Genomic DNA, 13547 nt, shown 5'->3' with positions numbered 1-13547 from the left:
TATAAGCTGAGGCCCAAGGAAGTCAGAAACCCATATTCTGCTGTCCCGAGTCCTACAACATCTTTATCCTTTTCCAAGCTCAGCAAGGGTAAAAGTTTTGCCATGTTCAGGGAGGAAGCACAGACAACACTTAACAGCACACCTTGTCAGATGCTGCCTGCACCCTTTGAAATGTAAGCCTGTTTACTGTCAGCTGTAATCATTAAGTCTTTCTTAGCATTCCTCAAAGGAAAGGCGAGCATGCCAGCCTTCCTTCGCTAAGAACAATGCAGAACTTGGTCATTTGGTGGCCTCATCTTTCAGAGCTGCCCTAAACCAAACCTCTTCAGGTCAGCTCCACAGAAGGTCTTACAACTCAGTTTTAGATTGAGTCACGAGGAGAAAACACTGGAAGAGCATTTAGCACTGGAATGGTTCTGGGTTTTGAGCCCTGTCTTTGGAAGGTGGCTGCGTTTGTTGGGCTTATGATGGAAAGTCAGCCTCAGCCTTAACTGTGCAGCAGGACGGGCTCTGCATAATAATGCTGCTATGTAATTTATTCATCTGAAATGTTCTTACTACACTTGTGAAATCATATTGGTGACTGCACAGACTCTGAAGGGTATATTGCACAGAAGAACAGCAGAAGCTGCTGCCCATGAAAATTTAACAGAATAAGATCATTTTGCAAGTGCTTAGTAGTATTTATTCATAAAAGGCACATCATTAAAGCTCTACTTTGCAATTTGGATACTACGAATCATTTAGCATGTACTCAGGAAAGCTGAGATATCCTAATAAAAAATAAACACAAAAAAATCAGATACACAATGCTCAAATTTTTGAATGTGAACTAAATGGCAATGTGCAACTTAATAACATTTCTGCATCTGTTCTATAAAACAGATATTTTCCTAAAATTCTTGATTTACCCTTTCAGCAAGCCACCACAACAGACTGGCAAATGGTAGCAAGTTTTTAAACTGGAAACAAGTCAAAAGCGTATCCAGGTAACTACCTTACACAGGTTTATGGGATTTTAGCCCAGAAAGCGCACGGCATAGGTCCTAAGGTCTCAAATGGGATTTCTGCATCAAATATGGAACTTCTGACCACGGTGAAACTGCAGGTTTTCTTCAGGAAGACACGCATTCTGTAAAGCACAGGGGAACACACCAGGTTGAATCTGGTTACGAGGATAACATGGTAACTGTGAAAAACGTACAGGTCATTTCCCATCTGCGTCCCTCCAGTTTGTGTCAGAGAAACCACACTCATACCAAAGCATCTCTGCCTTCAATTCACTCACCCTGTGCCCAAGGAGCCTCCAAAGTACTTGATGCTGTGTCTTCAGAACCTCATCACATACCATGTACTAATTCTACAGGAAACTACCGAATTTTATCTGGGGCAGCAGCAACAATCCTGGTTGCTATTACAGTTTTCCAGAATAATACTGTGGAACTCACTTTAGGGTGAGATCTACGACACAAAGAAATTATAAATTGTTAAAAATCAATGCTTTTAGCATGAACAGAAATAGTTGATTGTAAAAACAAACCCAATGAAATATTCAGTGATAAAATGGTGAAGTCACTAAATAATGCATTCAGCTGGCTCCAGTGGTTGACCTTTGTGAAATTCCTTGGAGGTAGAGTGCAAACTATTATTTTGGCTGTGGTGTATTCCTGGGGAAATACTGCTATGAGAACTCTATATTTCACAAAGAAAGTAGCTCATTTTTTAAGCTTTAATTATGCATATTCTTCAGCAGGTGGCCTTCTTCCTTCTTAGCAGGTACTGAATCAATACCCTGGCATAGTGCTAATGGGCGCTGTGCTGCTTGAGGTGCCATCCTTCAGAAGGGAGGCTGCAAGCAATGTCTCTTCTTTGTGATTTTGATGGCTCTTGTAGCATCTTCTCCCCCCTTTTTTTAATAATAGAGGTGTTAGCACCAGTGTCTTGGCCACAGTCCAAGTTGGGTAATTACATTCTGTCTCCCTAAATTTTGCTTTGTGCAAATTTAATTTAATATGGAGTTCTTCTCTTCCTTACTGCCCTAAGTTGGTTTGTGTCATTGCTAGGCACTATTAAATAACCTCCATATTTCCCCTGAGACAGCTGCATTTAAGCTGTGGGTAAGGCAAAGCCTGCACATGAAATCTGTGAACCATTCCCAGAGAAGGAAACGCAAGATCACTTGCAATTATTACATGCCGATATATACCTGGACAAACTCCAGCTTCTCTGCTCCCCTCCACTAGTTTGCTTTCATTTGGAATTTAATTACCCAGGTGACGACAGGCAGCTGTAGAGAGCACCATCCCTCCTCAAGAGGACACAAGGCTCGTGCCTGGGAGGCCGTTTTTGGCGGGCTAGTGAGTTTTACCCTGTCTGAGAAGCAGCTTTCCTCTGCGACAACGTGCCAGCCCTTCCCGGGGAGGAATGGCGCTGCATCTCCGCATCCCAGGCAGAGGGGTGCCTGCAGGTGAATCTGTCCTTGGCTGCCTTCCCTCTCTTGTCCCTCTTTCATGGACAGTTTGTCCTACAAGGGCGACTGTGTGGGCTCAGCAGAGCTCCCCTTACACACACAGGGCTACCCCTTCACCAGGCACATTTGGATGGGCCCTGCAGGAGGCTGGCAATGAAGCCAATGCCAGAGAATTTATGTCTTTAGTCTATAAAGTGACCTTCCTGATGGTCTGAGTTGTACCTAAACTCAACACCTGGAAGTGTAGTATTATGACATGGAAGATCCAGGAGCAGAGAGGAATTACTGCTAGGGTCAAGCAGGTGGACGGGGGTGGTGTGCTGGGAGCCCCGTGAGAGGAAGGGCTCCGGGTGTTTGCTGAGGAGCACAACACAGCCTCTGTCCCCGGCACCAAGAGCTGCGCCTGCAGCTCCCCAACAGGAGACCTTGCCTTTGGACCTGGAGCTGCAGCCCTCTGCCAACGTGACCCAGAGCAGCAGGAGCCAGACAGCGCTGCGGGTTGCAGGAGTATTTATTTATAACAGCTTTGCTGGCTGAACAGTCTGCAGGAAAGCCTGGCAGTTCCCCAGGAAAGGCTCTGAATTAGAGCTTCCTGGCAGGATGAGATCCTGTCTCCTTTTGGTGTTTTATGGGAAGCCCAAGTCCTTCCTGAAATATTTTGAGAGGCACTGACATTGGTTGTGGTGTTGCTGGTGGGTTTACACTTGTGGCAAGGAGACTAGGGAGAGCTCCAGGGCAAGTGCTGCATGTACTATTGACCACGTTTCTCTCAGACACTCTTTACCTTCTAGAAAATCCCTTACCTTCTGGAAGTAAAGGCATGTAAGAGACATTTAGGCCCTATTAATCCAAAGTAGCTAAAGGCTTCAGTCTAACATGAATGTTTTTCATGGTCCTTGTGCAGAAGGTGCTTCACAGGACTGAAGTCAGTCAGCTGAGCATCACTGCCCTGAGCTTTTCTACACGTACGTGCTTGTAGGGGCTGGGGCAGGGGACTGTGTTGTGACTTGGAGAGCTAAAGATCACATCGCACATATCCTTCTGAAAGTGTAAAACATGGTGGCCAACTTTTCATTACCTTAGCTGAAAAGTACGCAAAAAGTAAATATTAAAAAATTCTAAGTGAGAGGTGCCTCAGGTACAAACTGTATAACAAGAGCCATCCAAAATAGGCTTAAATCTACATCTTCTTATAGTCCCCCCCCCCTCCCCCCCAAATGACCGTATTTGGAGTCTTAACTTGAAAATAAAATCATAGGAGTAAAACTATTGCTGTAAATCAACACAACTCCACTGACTTTCCAATTTATTGTATTTGAGTAATCTTAACCACGTGTAGTCTCACTTTGCTTTAAAACATTGCCAGAACTTTAGACTTCGAGGCTTTCAATACTGATAGTATTGTTGCTCTTGATTACTTTTTTTTTTTTTTTTTTAATACAGCATACTTTTCATGTTTAATTTAAATCCATTCTTTCGTCCTGATACCCAAAGGCATTCTGCATGCAACAATAACAATTTAGGCCCCAAACCACTACCATCTGCTTATTTATAGCAAGATCCTACAGTAAAGGGGGTCTTTACTAAGCCCTCAATGGATAACAACATCATTAGTCATGCGACAGTGCTATGAACTTTTAATTTTTCTGACAAAAATGAGTGTGCCTTTATCAGTCATTATGACTATCCTACAATGCTCTGCAACAAGAAGAACCTTTGCTTCCTGAGACCCATCCTCTTCATGCTATCACGGCTGTTGTTTTACCAGATACTGAGTGTGTGCCTGGTCCTGGCATGCCATTATAAGCCAGAATTAAACGCCTTAATAGATTTGCTTTTCTTCATGCAGTGTGTGAGGGAAGGCAAGCAGCTAATTATGTTGCTTTTTGAAATTGCTGAGCTATCCCTAGTGTGACCGTCAGAAAAACGAACAAACAAAAACCACCACAAAACAAAACAAACAAACTGCATTACCAGGGTTTTAGTGGGGGAACAAAATCAAACAGCTAAAGAAAAAAACGAAGTCAGCTGTTGCCGTCAGAAAGCAGAGATTAAATAATTGAAGGAATCTGCCTTGTATAAGTAAGCGTGGAAGTATGAGCAGCAAGAAAAGACTCAAATAGGTTTTAAACTTGCATGAAGTCTCTCATAAACTATGATCCTGAGGGACTTTGATAATAATAATAAAAAACCCTTCTCTGTTCAAAGAGGAGTATGTGGGGAAGAAGAAGGTTGTTAAGCTGACAGCCCGTGTTGGATGGATACTTTTCCTTCTAATGAGGACTTGTACCAAGCGCAGTGCAGCGCAATGGCAAACTTCTGCTGCTCTGAGTTTACCTTGGACCTTTAAAAACAATGCATGGGAGTAGGAAGTTGGTTTTTACTTCAGAAGGGTTTTTAAAATCTCATTGTTACAGTCAAAACTGTCCCAGTGCACTTGTACAGACCGAGCTCTTTGCGCTACAAAGATATCTTATTTTTCTAACTTGGATCCAAAAGACATTTTCTTGTCTTTCACTGAGATCTATGAGTCCATGGCACCAAACTCTGACACATCCCATATTAGGGCTGTGGATAAATTCCTGGCAATTATTGTTTCGGTTATACATACACACTTATACTGGGGGGTAAAGGAAGCAAAACTGTGTCTTGAAAATGTAGAGTAACAACTACTTTTAATACAATTACATAGATGCTTGGACCACAAAATTGCTCGAGTTTGTAGGGTTATGAGACTTTGCACTGCTTATCCTGCTTGATGCTATGACCCAACGTTAAGACCTTGTGAAACATAAAGCGTGAATGCAAACAGGAAAAAAAAAAAACACAAGAGCATTTTCAAAGCTGATATTGATTGATAGAAGGGGCTTTATTCCTGCTCTGCAAAAACTACCATAAAGGAAAGGACCAACTTGACTCCATTTGGACTGTGTGATACTTTTCAAGGCATGTCAAGAAGCCTAAGGTCATCTTGATGAAATGTGACGTTCACCCCCCAGAGTCTAAAAGGGATTGTGAATTAAGGCAAATGAGACTGAATTATCCCAGGACTGGATGAGTTTGATTGTTCCAGTGAGGAAAGAGCTAGAAGAGAGAGCTGCTTGCATCTCCGTAATGCACGGAGAGAAATCAAACCTTTATTTCCTACCTCCCAAGAAAGGAGTGGATCCTTTTTTATCTAGACTATCTTGCCCAAGCCTCAGCACTTCACGTTTTTCCTCCTCTGGCCATAAATCTGTCACTGCTTATCAACATTTGGACAATTGTGCCTGAATCGAATAATAGCTAGTGGTGGTGGACAGCACAAAAGAAAAATCAGGTCATGTGCTTTTAGCTAGCCAGCTAATTCTGAGCTCCGCAGCTGTCAGCAGCAAGGACTTATAAGTGGTGTGTGCGAATACAGACGTCAAAGATATCTGATCTATGTGGAAATTGTAGCTTGACACACAAAAGAACTTTTGACCTTTACCTCTGTGAAATACCTGCCAGCCAGCTGTGCTACAGAAGAATCTATGCACAGTGCCTGCAATATGCTGATCCTCTTTCAGGCCATCCAGGGTTTGTATCTGTTTTTCCAAACATTAGAAAATGAATTGACTACAACCGCAGCATTCATGTAAAACCAACACATCTGATATGACTGAAACAGATAACACCACCTTTCATCAAAAGATCCCAGGGGTACTATGCATCTTACTCACAATCGTTGGAGTTCTCTAACAAATTCTTGCTTAAATTTATACATAAAATCACATGTGTGAGTCCTTTCAGAGTCAGGGACAAGTGCTGCACAAGAATTATGTTTGTTTCTACCGATAACAAAGCTCTCTGTAGGACAAAGTACAAGAAGAATCTTTGTTAACTGTTTGAATTCCTTAAGGAATTCAAGATGTCAGATGTGGATTTTTTCCAGAACTCAAGGACCACCATCCTACTCTGGTTGATGATACTACAATATATTAATGACAGAAGGTGGGCAGGATTTTGTGCATCTCAGAAGCTGCACATTCTGCTGAGAAGGTCTGAGCTTTTAAATGAACTTCTTCAACTAGGTGACTAGCTCTCTAGCAAAAGAAAAAAAAAAACAAAAACAAACACAACAAGAAATACAAATGAGGCATTGGTGTGGGAGAAACAGTGCCTGATGCTTGGACAGACCCCATTTTTAAACATCATCTCCAGCAACCTTGCATACAGAAAACTAATGATGTGCTACCATGAAATTATATTACTCCACCCTCCCCCAGACTATTTCCCTAGCCTGCTGCATCTCAATGTCTGTACTAATACAGGTGAAGTCATGAGCAATATAAAACCTCTTATTTTATTAAAGAATAATAACTGCTCTTGTAAACATATAAATAATGAGAAAGTTTGGACTCACATTCTCGTATGGACTGCCAGACAGCACTGGTTGCCAAGTCGTGATCCCATCGGAAATATTTACCTGAAACTTACCGCAAACGTAAGAGTGATCTAAATCTAATTGCACAGCCTGCCTCCTTGTGCTGCTGATTCAAGTTTCACCAGAGTCTGGAATTTGGTTTTGGTCTTTGTCTATTCTCAGTGGGAGAAGACAACTTTTGAAGAGATGGTTTCAAATCTTAAGAGCTCTCTAGGCACAGATCTAACAAGTGTCACGTGAAGTCAGACCAATGGTCGGCCACAGGCTCTTAGCAGCATAGCTCTACTGTAAATAGTGAGGAGCAATGAAAATCAAATTTCAGATCTTTCCCTGAGATTTGGGGAAATTTCACACCTGTTTTTATACTCATGTGACCCTATGCCAACATCACACCAAAGCAAAATTTAACCTGGGACTCACATTCCTGCCGCTTTGAGAAATTATGACCAAAATGCAGTTGTCTGCAACTTCTCTTGCAACATCCTTTTCAAGTATGTTTCTACAAAATCTTACTTCTAAACATACAATACAAGCATGATAAAAAATGTTACTTGTGCATCCTTTCCCCCTTCCCACACCTGCCCCTTACAACAGTTTGCATGGAATAACTCTTGCACTTACTGTGACACACTGAGGTGAAGGCGAGTCCTTTGCAGCATAAATCCCAAAAGGCAACCCTCAGAGATGCCACGTGCCCTTTTGTTCTGCTCACACGAAAGGAGGAGTGTTCTCATCCACCTCATAATTCAGTTCAGGTAATACCGCTTAAATAATATACGCTCCCTTCCCAGAAGGCAGTCATTTATCAGTGTTATCAGAAAACTGCTTATTTTTAGCTGTTAAAGGAAATGCAGTTGTCTGCTGAGCACGGCAAAGCTCCTGCCTTCTGCACAAGTGGAATTGAGTGGATCGCAATCTGAGGGACGAGGTCTAACCCCAGCAGTCTTCAGAGGAAACTTTTAACTGTTTTTCTAGAACCAGTCAAAGAGCCTGGACTCCACTGCTTGGCCATTTAACCTCAGAGAAAGTGAAAAGTAAAAAACTTTTGAGAAACAATTAAATTCAAGCACATGCAACTGCTGCATCCTCTTCACCTAGAACAAGCGTTGTGTAACAAATCCAACTTCTACTGCAGTCTCCATACACTCAAACCAACCCCAAACCTGTTGATACGGAAATTTTGAAACATCATGATATAAAAAATTATATCAACATTTCGCTGAAAGGCTAGACCCACTTCTGTGTCATGTAAAAATATTTTAAAATACCTGGACTGAGGTGGAGAGAATAAATTGGCCATAATTTAATATTTTCTTCACCTATCTAGTTGTGCTTCAGCAAATGAAATGGTCCTGTTTACATGGATGTTTTATGATCCTCCATTTCCCCAGACTGAAGTCTCCTGTGTTGCTGGGAGAGATGAAGTCCACACTTTCTCTTCACCCAGCTGGTGAAGTGAACACACTCAGCAAACGCTCAGAACTGTTACAGTGCCACAGCAGGACTGCTGCCTTCTCCATGCCCATACACGTAGAGACGTTCACAAAAGACACAGGACAGAGCTGCTACGCTGCTCAGGCCCAGCCTGGCAAACAGGAGAGGTCAGGGCTGACCCCACGCTCTGGGTCATTCCCCATAACAGTTGGGAATCAGCCACCCAAAGGTCACCATCTCCTACCCTGCCTCTCCAGCCCCCCTCTGCAAGGCATGCTGCACATGCCCTGATTGCTGAGGAAAGCCATCTGCTACAGAGGTCCCAAACACATAGCCCACAACATCCCAAGGTTGATGGCCTTCATGCTGCTCCCTCTTGAGCAGCTCCAGCCCCTGCTAGTGCAACGTACAGCCATGGAGCCCCTGCTCCGCCAGCACCACTGCTTTCGGGATTATCGTGTCCCTTCCCGTGGCCTGACCAGGGAACGTGGGAGAATCTGATGATCCAAACATCTCTCACAGGTCCTGATCCACTTTGTCCAGCAGAAACCATCCTCTCAACTGTGCTGTGGTGGCACGTTGCATGCAGCCACAAGCACCTTCAGAGCCCAGAGGACAACAGGGGATCAGGCCTGTCACGCATTGTTTCCCCATCCAACATTGCTCTGTATTTAACAACCCACACCCATGCCTCTGCCCCACTTTCAGACTTGAATCCTTCTGATTCCTTACATCAAGCTGACAAGATGAAGGTTTTGTTTTTTTCTTAAATATATCTTTTAACAAAACCTGTACGGAATATGCCCACTTGTGTCAGTGATCTGGAAAATGCGCTTTGTCTTTCTTCCAGAGAACATGCACATTGCAGATTTCCCTTAAGCTTTCATAATTATTTCTGATCTTGATGGTTTTACTTTGTCAGCCCAGCTGATACCAACCAGATGACAGAAATGATTTGAGGGTGGATTTTGTCTAGGAGGGAGCGGAGGAGAAAATCAGAAAGAAAATTATGGTAATTTTTCATTTCATTGTGAAGACATGTCCTGGGCGTTTGCATATTCTGGGTGTGAAGTAAACAGAACTACAATCAGATGACATGGTAAGACACGGCAAGAAAGGCTTGACATGCCAGTCAAGACTTGAAATGTAAGTGCTTATTAAACACGAAATCTTTCCTATGAAGAATGCTCAAAAGAAAACATCAGGTTAGACACCTTGCTTAGTGAGTTGAGCCTCTTGTCACAAGGCCAGGAGACTGGACAGAGCAAGTTTACATATTGACAAGTGCGTGTACATTACAGTGAACGTATACAGGGCCTATTAGTTTGGTTGTACTCCCTGTAAATAAAAACCTACCTCCTGCAGAGCTCGTGGCATGCTGAGAGCTCCTTTCAGCTCCTCACTCAGCCACATCACTACATCCGTCAGCTAGCCTCAGAATGGAGGGGAAGATTACAACCTGTATCAAGATACAGGTTGTAAGGACTGAATCACAACACTAAACTTCTTTAACTCAAACTAGCAGGGTCATTTAGCAGGTATGACTTGCTGTGACACCTGCTGAAGATGAGAGGAAACTCTGGGTACTTAACATTTTAGAGTAAAACTCAGAGTTTTCCTTCAGCTGCATTTAGTGTCTGAACAAACTCCAGGGCACAAACTCCAGTGCCAATTTAATACAGATTTCTATTTGTGGAGACTCATTAACATTGTGCACAACTGCTTTAAAAAGGTTAAAGTCTTGGCAGAAAGCAGAGATAGCAACTGTTGACTGAACTCCAGAAACTCTCCAGCACTTACTCCAAGGCTCTCCAGATGGGGAAACGCTGCAGCGCTGAGCTGAGCGGTAAGAGGGCTGCAGGCACAGGCAGGTCAGCAGCCTGTCCCCAGCACCCTGTGCTGCCAGCCGATGGGATATGCTCTGGGGGCTGCTGGGCTCCCAGATAACTGCTCTCCCCTAAATCCAATCTGCTTATATGCTTCCCTTGACTACAAGCTTTATGATTTATAGAGCAGGGTATTAAAAACAGGACACCACCATTTCAAAGTCCTTGTTTTATACTAGAACACATACTATGAATTCTCTCTTTTGTAATTCCTTTGGGTATGAGGTTTGGTCTTGTCTGCTACTCCCTTTGTAGGTACTTGAGCCCATTAAAAAAAAAAAAAAAAGTGTTGGGGTCGGTGGTGTAACAGAGAGAAAAGTAAATGCCAAAAAGTGTTTTCTGGTTATTCTTAACAGCAGTGACTTCATAAACAGAAAATAAAAACCAAATCTCAGTTCAATTCAAAAGGGTCCAGAAACAAAAGGGAAAATGTGAAATGGTGTTGTCCTAGCTTTGATCAGGTGTTGGGATTGATGGCCCTGGCTCACATTTTATTAACTGCATCTTGTCTTGCTTAAGACGTATAGCACATAACATATGTATATAATATAATAGAGATCTCCAAGTTCTTTCACTGAGATAAAGAGTGGATACTATTTTAGGAGATGTTAATGAAACATGTGGAGGGTGTGGTTTGGTATGAAATGCTTTTAATCTGCCAAAGACCTGAAAGCACTTTACCAGTCAGATGAAGTGAAAGCGATAGCTCACACACTTGCTGCTCAGCTGCAGCCAGCTGAGGAGTGGACTGCAAGGAACATTTAATAGTTCCCTCTATCCCTACATAAATCTTTAGAGAAGTGATTGAAAGATACCTCTCAGCTGAAATGGGAAGGGGAACGTAGGTGGAAAGAATTTAATTATCCAAGCTGCAATTTGACATGGGGAGTGTATCACTTTCTTATTGTATGATAACATCCATCCACTGTGAGTGGCACTGTGCGTACAGCTTACACAGAAACTAGTCTAGATTGCTAGACCCTGAAATTACTACCTACTACCTGAAGAGATTCCTGCAGAAAGGTTGGTTTGTAATTAATGCAACTGAACGCATGGGAAGTCCTTACGTATTTAAAGGGGCATGGGAGAAACAATGAGGGCCTCAATCCTTTTTACTGGATGGGCAGATAAGATGGTGCAACTCCAAGGGAGCTGTGTCCTGGGTCTACTGCCTAGCACTCACACCGCCAAGCCAGAAGCAAAACAGCCCCTTAACAAGAGTCATGAAAGAGCCCAGACACAGAACCCTGATTGCTGAAAGGCTCCCAGGAAAGCAAAGGTAGTTTCTCCAGCTAACGTGTAGCTGCTTCTTATCTGCCACCTGGATGTACCAACAGGTTAGTTCCTTTCTATATTTATTTTTTTCTCCCCTTTTACCCCCAAAAAGTCATAACTGGAGGCAGTAGCAGGCAGTAATCTGAACCTGTAGTACTTACAGTCCTAGAAGTGAAAAATAATGGTGCAAAGGATTTTGAAAGATCACCCAAGTTCCTGTCCCCAAACAGGCATAACAACTACATCTACAGCATTTTTTGGTGAAAACTGATCTAAAATGTTTTTAGCCCTCCAGTTCTGTTGAGTCCTCTTACCACAGAAATCTCTGCAGTATTCCACATGCTCACTGCTGGAAAGCATTCCTCCTCTCTGATCTGAATCCTGTTGTCCTGTCTGCTGCAAAAACGGGGACCTACTTACGTAAGCTTAACTGGTTTGGACTAATGCTTTCTGCAGGAGCCTGGAAGGAACAGGTGTTATCTGGCACTATGCTTATGGAGAGAAGCAAGAAAAAGTGGGAAAAGAAGTGAAAGGCAGCTGAAGCATCAGGCAAAGAAGAGAATAATTGCAGAGATATTTATTAGGGTTTAATGAATGTAGATTTGAAGAGGAGCAGAAGTAACATCCTGCAGGGTCAGCAGGGAAATCCTAATTAGGCAGGATGCCCTCCTCATTATTAACATGCATTATACTCTTGATTGAATAGGTACAATTCTTCCTAATACTGCAGGAGGCCTGTAGGATGCCTGCAGCATACTACCGACCATCTTCTCCCTGTCTCACACACACAGACACACACCAAGTGTTGCTGTAAGGTTCTTCCTTATGCGTACACATCCTCATGTCATAACCCAAGTGACCCCTCCATCTGCTTCCTGTCCTCTTGCAACAGATTCTGCTTATCTGGCACCCCCATTCAGAAGAAAGCAGGGTTAGCACGTCCTCTTTTAGATGAATAAGAAGCTGTCTAGCACACCATGGCCAGACAAATGGGGTAAAACAGAGCGATAGGTGTGTACAAATTCAGAGCTCATGCCACTGCATAACAACTCCCCGAGATCCCACAGGTGATTACACAACTGAAGGTGGTGCTTCTGGGGCACTCAAAGTACAGCTTTTATCTTGTTGCTTCCAGCCCATGTCTGGTAATGTATAAGTAATGTCAACAGCATCCACACAGATGGACAAGGGTGGGAGGATGGGAAGTACGCTGCATATGCACGCCTGCTGAAATAAAGATTGTGCAGCAGACTTGAGAAGAGATAGAAGGGAAGACCTTTGCCTCAAAACAAAACAAAACAAAACAAAAATCACAAACAAACAAAAAACAACACATACCAAGGTGCTACCTATATGCAACAAAAACTCCTTGCTAGCTAAGAAGGGCTGGGTACTTAAGGACTTTTTAAGTGTCCCTTCAGGCAAGTGGCCTTTAGGCTGATTCAAGAATGATTATGAATATGAGGTGGGAGCTGCTTGACATGTAACTGGCTCCACACAGCACGCTGACAGCTTCAATATGCCAAGGAACTTTAGTGACGAGACGGATGCGACTAGCAGGGGACTCGGTGTGTGGCAGGGTACTTAACACAGAACCCATTGTGAGTGGGACCAACGTTATTGTAAAGGTAGACCTTAACGTGCTTGTGAAAAATAAGCAAGAGATCAAAACTAACCTTTGCTGTCTTTGGCTTCTATACTCATCTCCTCACGTTCTTCCCCATGCCCTTTGCACATGGCCTAGCCCCATGGAACTGCTCCACAAGGTAGCTTTGACATGTGCAGCGAGCTTCTCCCATGTTATTGTCCACAGTGGGGGATTCCTGACTCTATAAAATTCTCCTTTGCTTAGGCTCAGTGACACCTTATGATTAGGGATGCTCACTTGCAGCTTAAAATGCAGTAAGCATATTGCGAATATCAACAAAAATTTAGTGAGGAAGTGGAGAAACAAGGGTTTTGAGGTGTGGAACAAGAGACGACATCTGTGGAGGTCCTAAAACACAGTAGGGACAAAATGAAGTACTGCTATTTTCCAAGGATACAATCATATGTGGAGGGGCAGTTGCAATAATTT

Source organism: Aythya marila (genome assembly GCF_965140915.1).
Source record: "Aythya marila genome assembly, chromosome: 7".
Lineage (NCBI taxonomy): Eukaryota > Metazoa > Chordata > Aves > Anseriformes > Anatidae > Aythya > Aythya marila.
The sequence above is the reverse complement of the archived record's forward strand: the minus strand, read 5'-3'. Positions refer to the sequence as shown.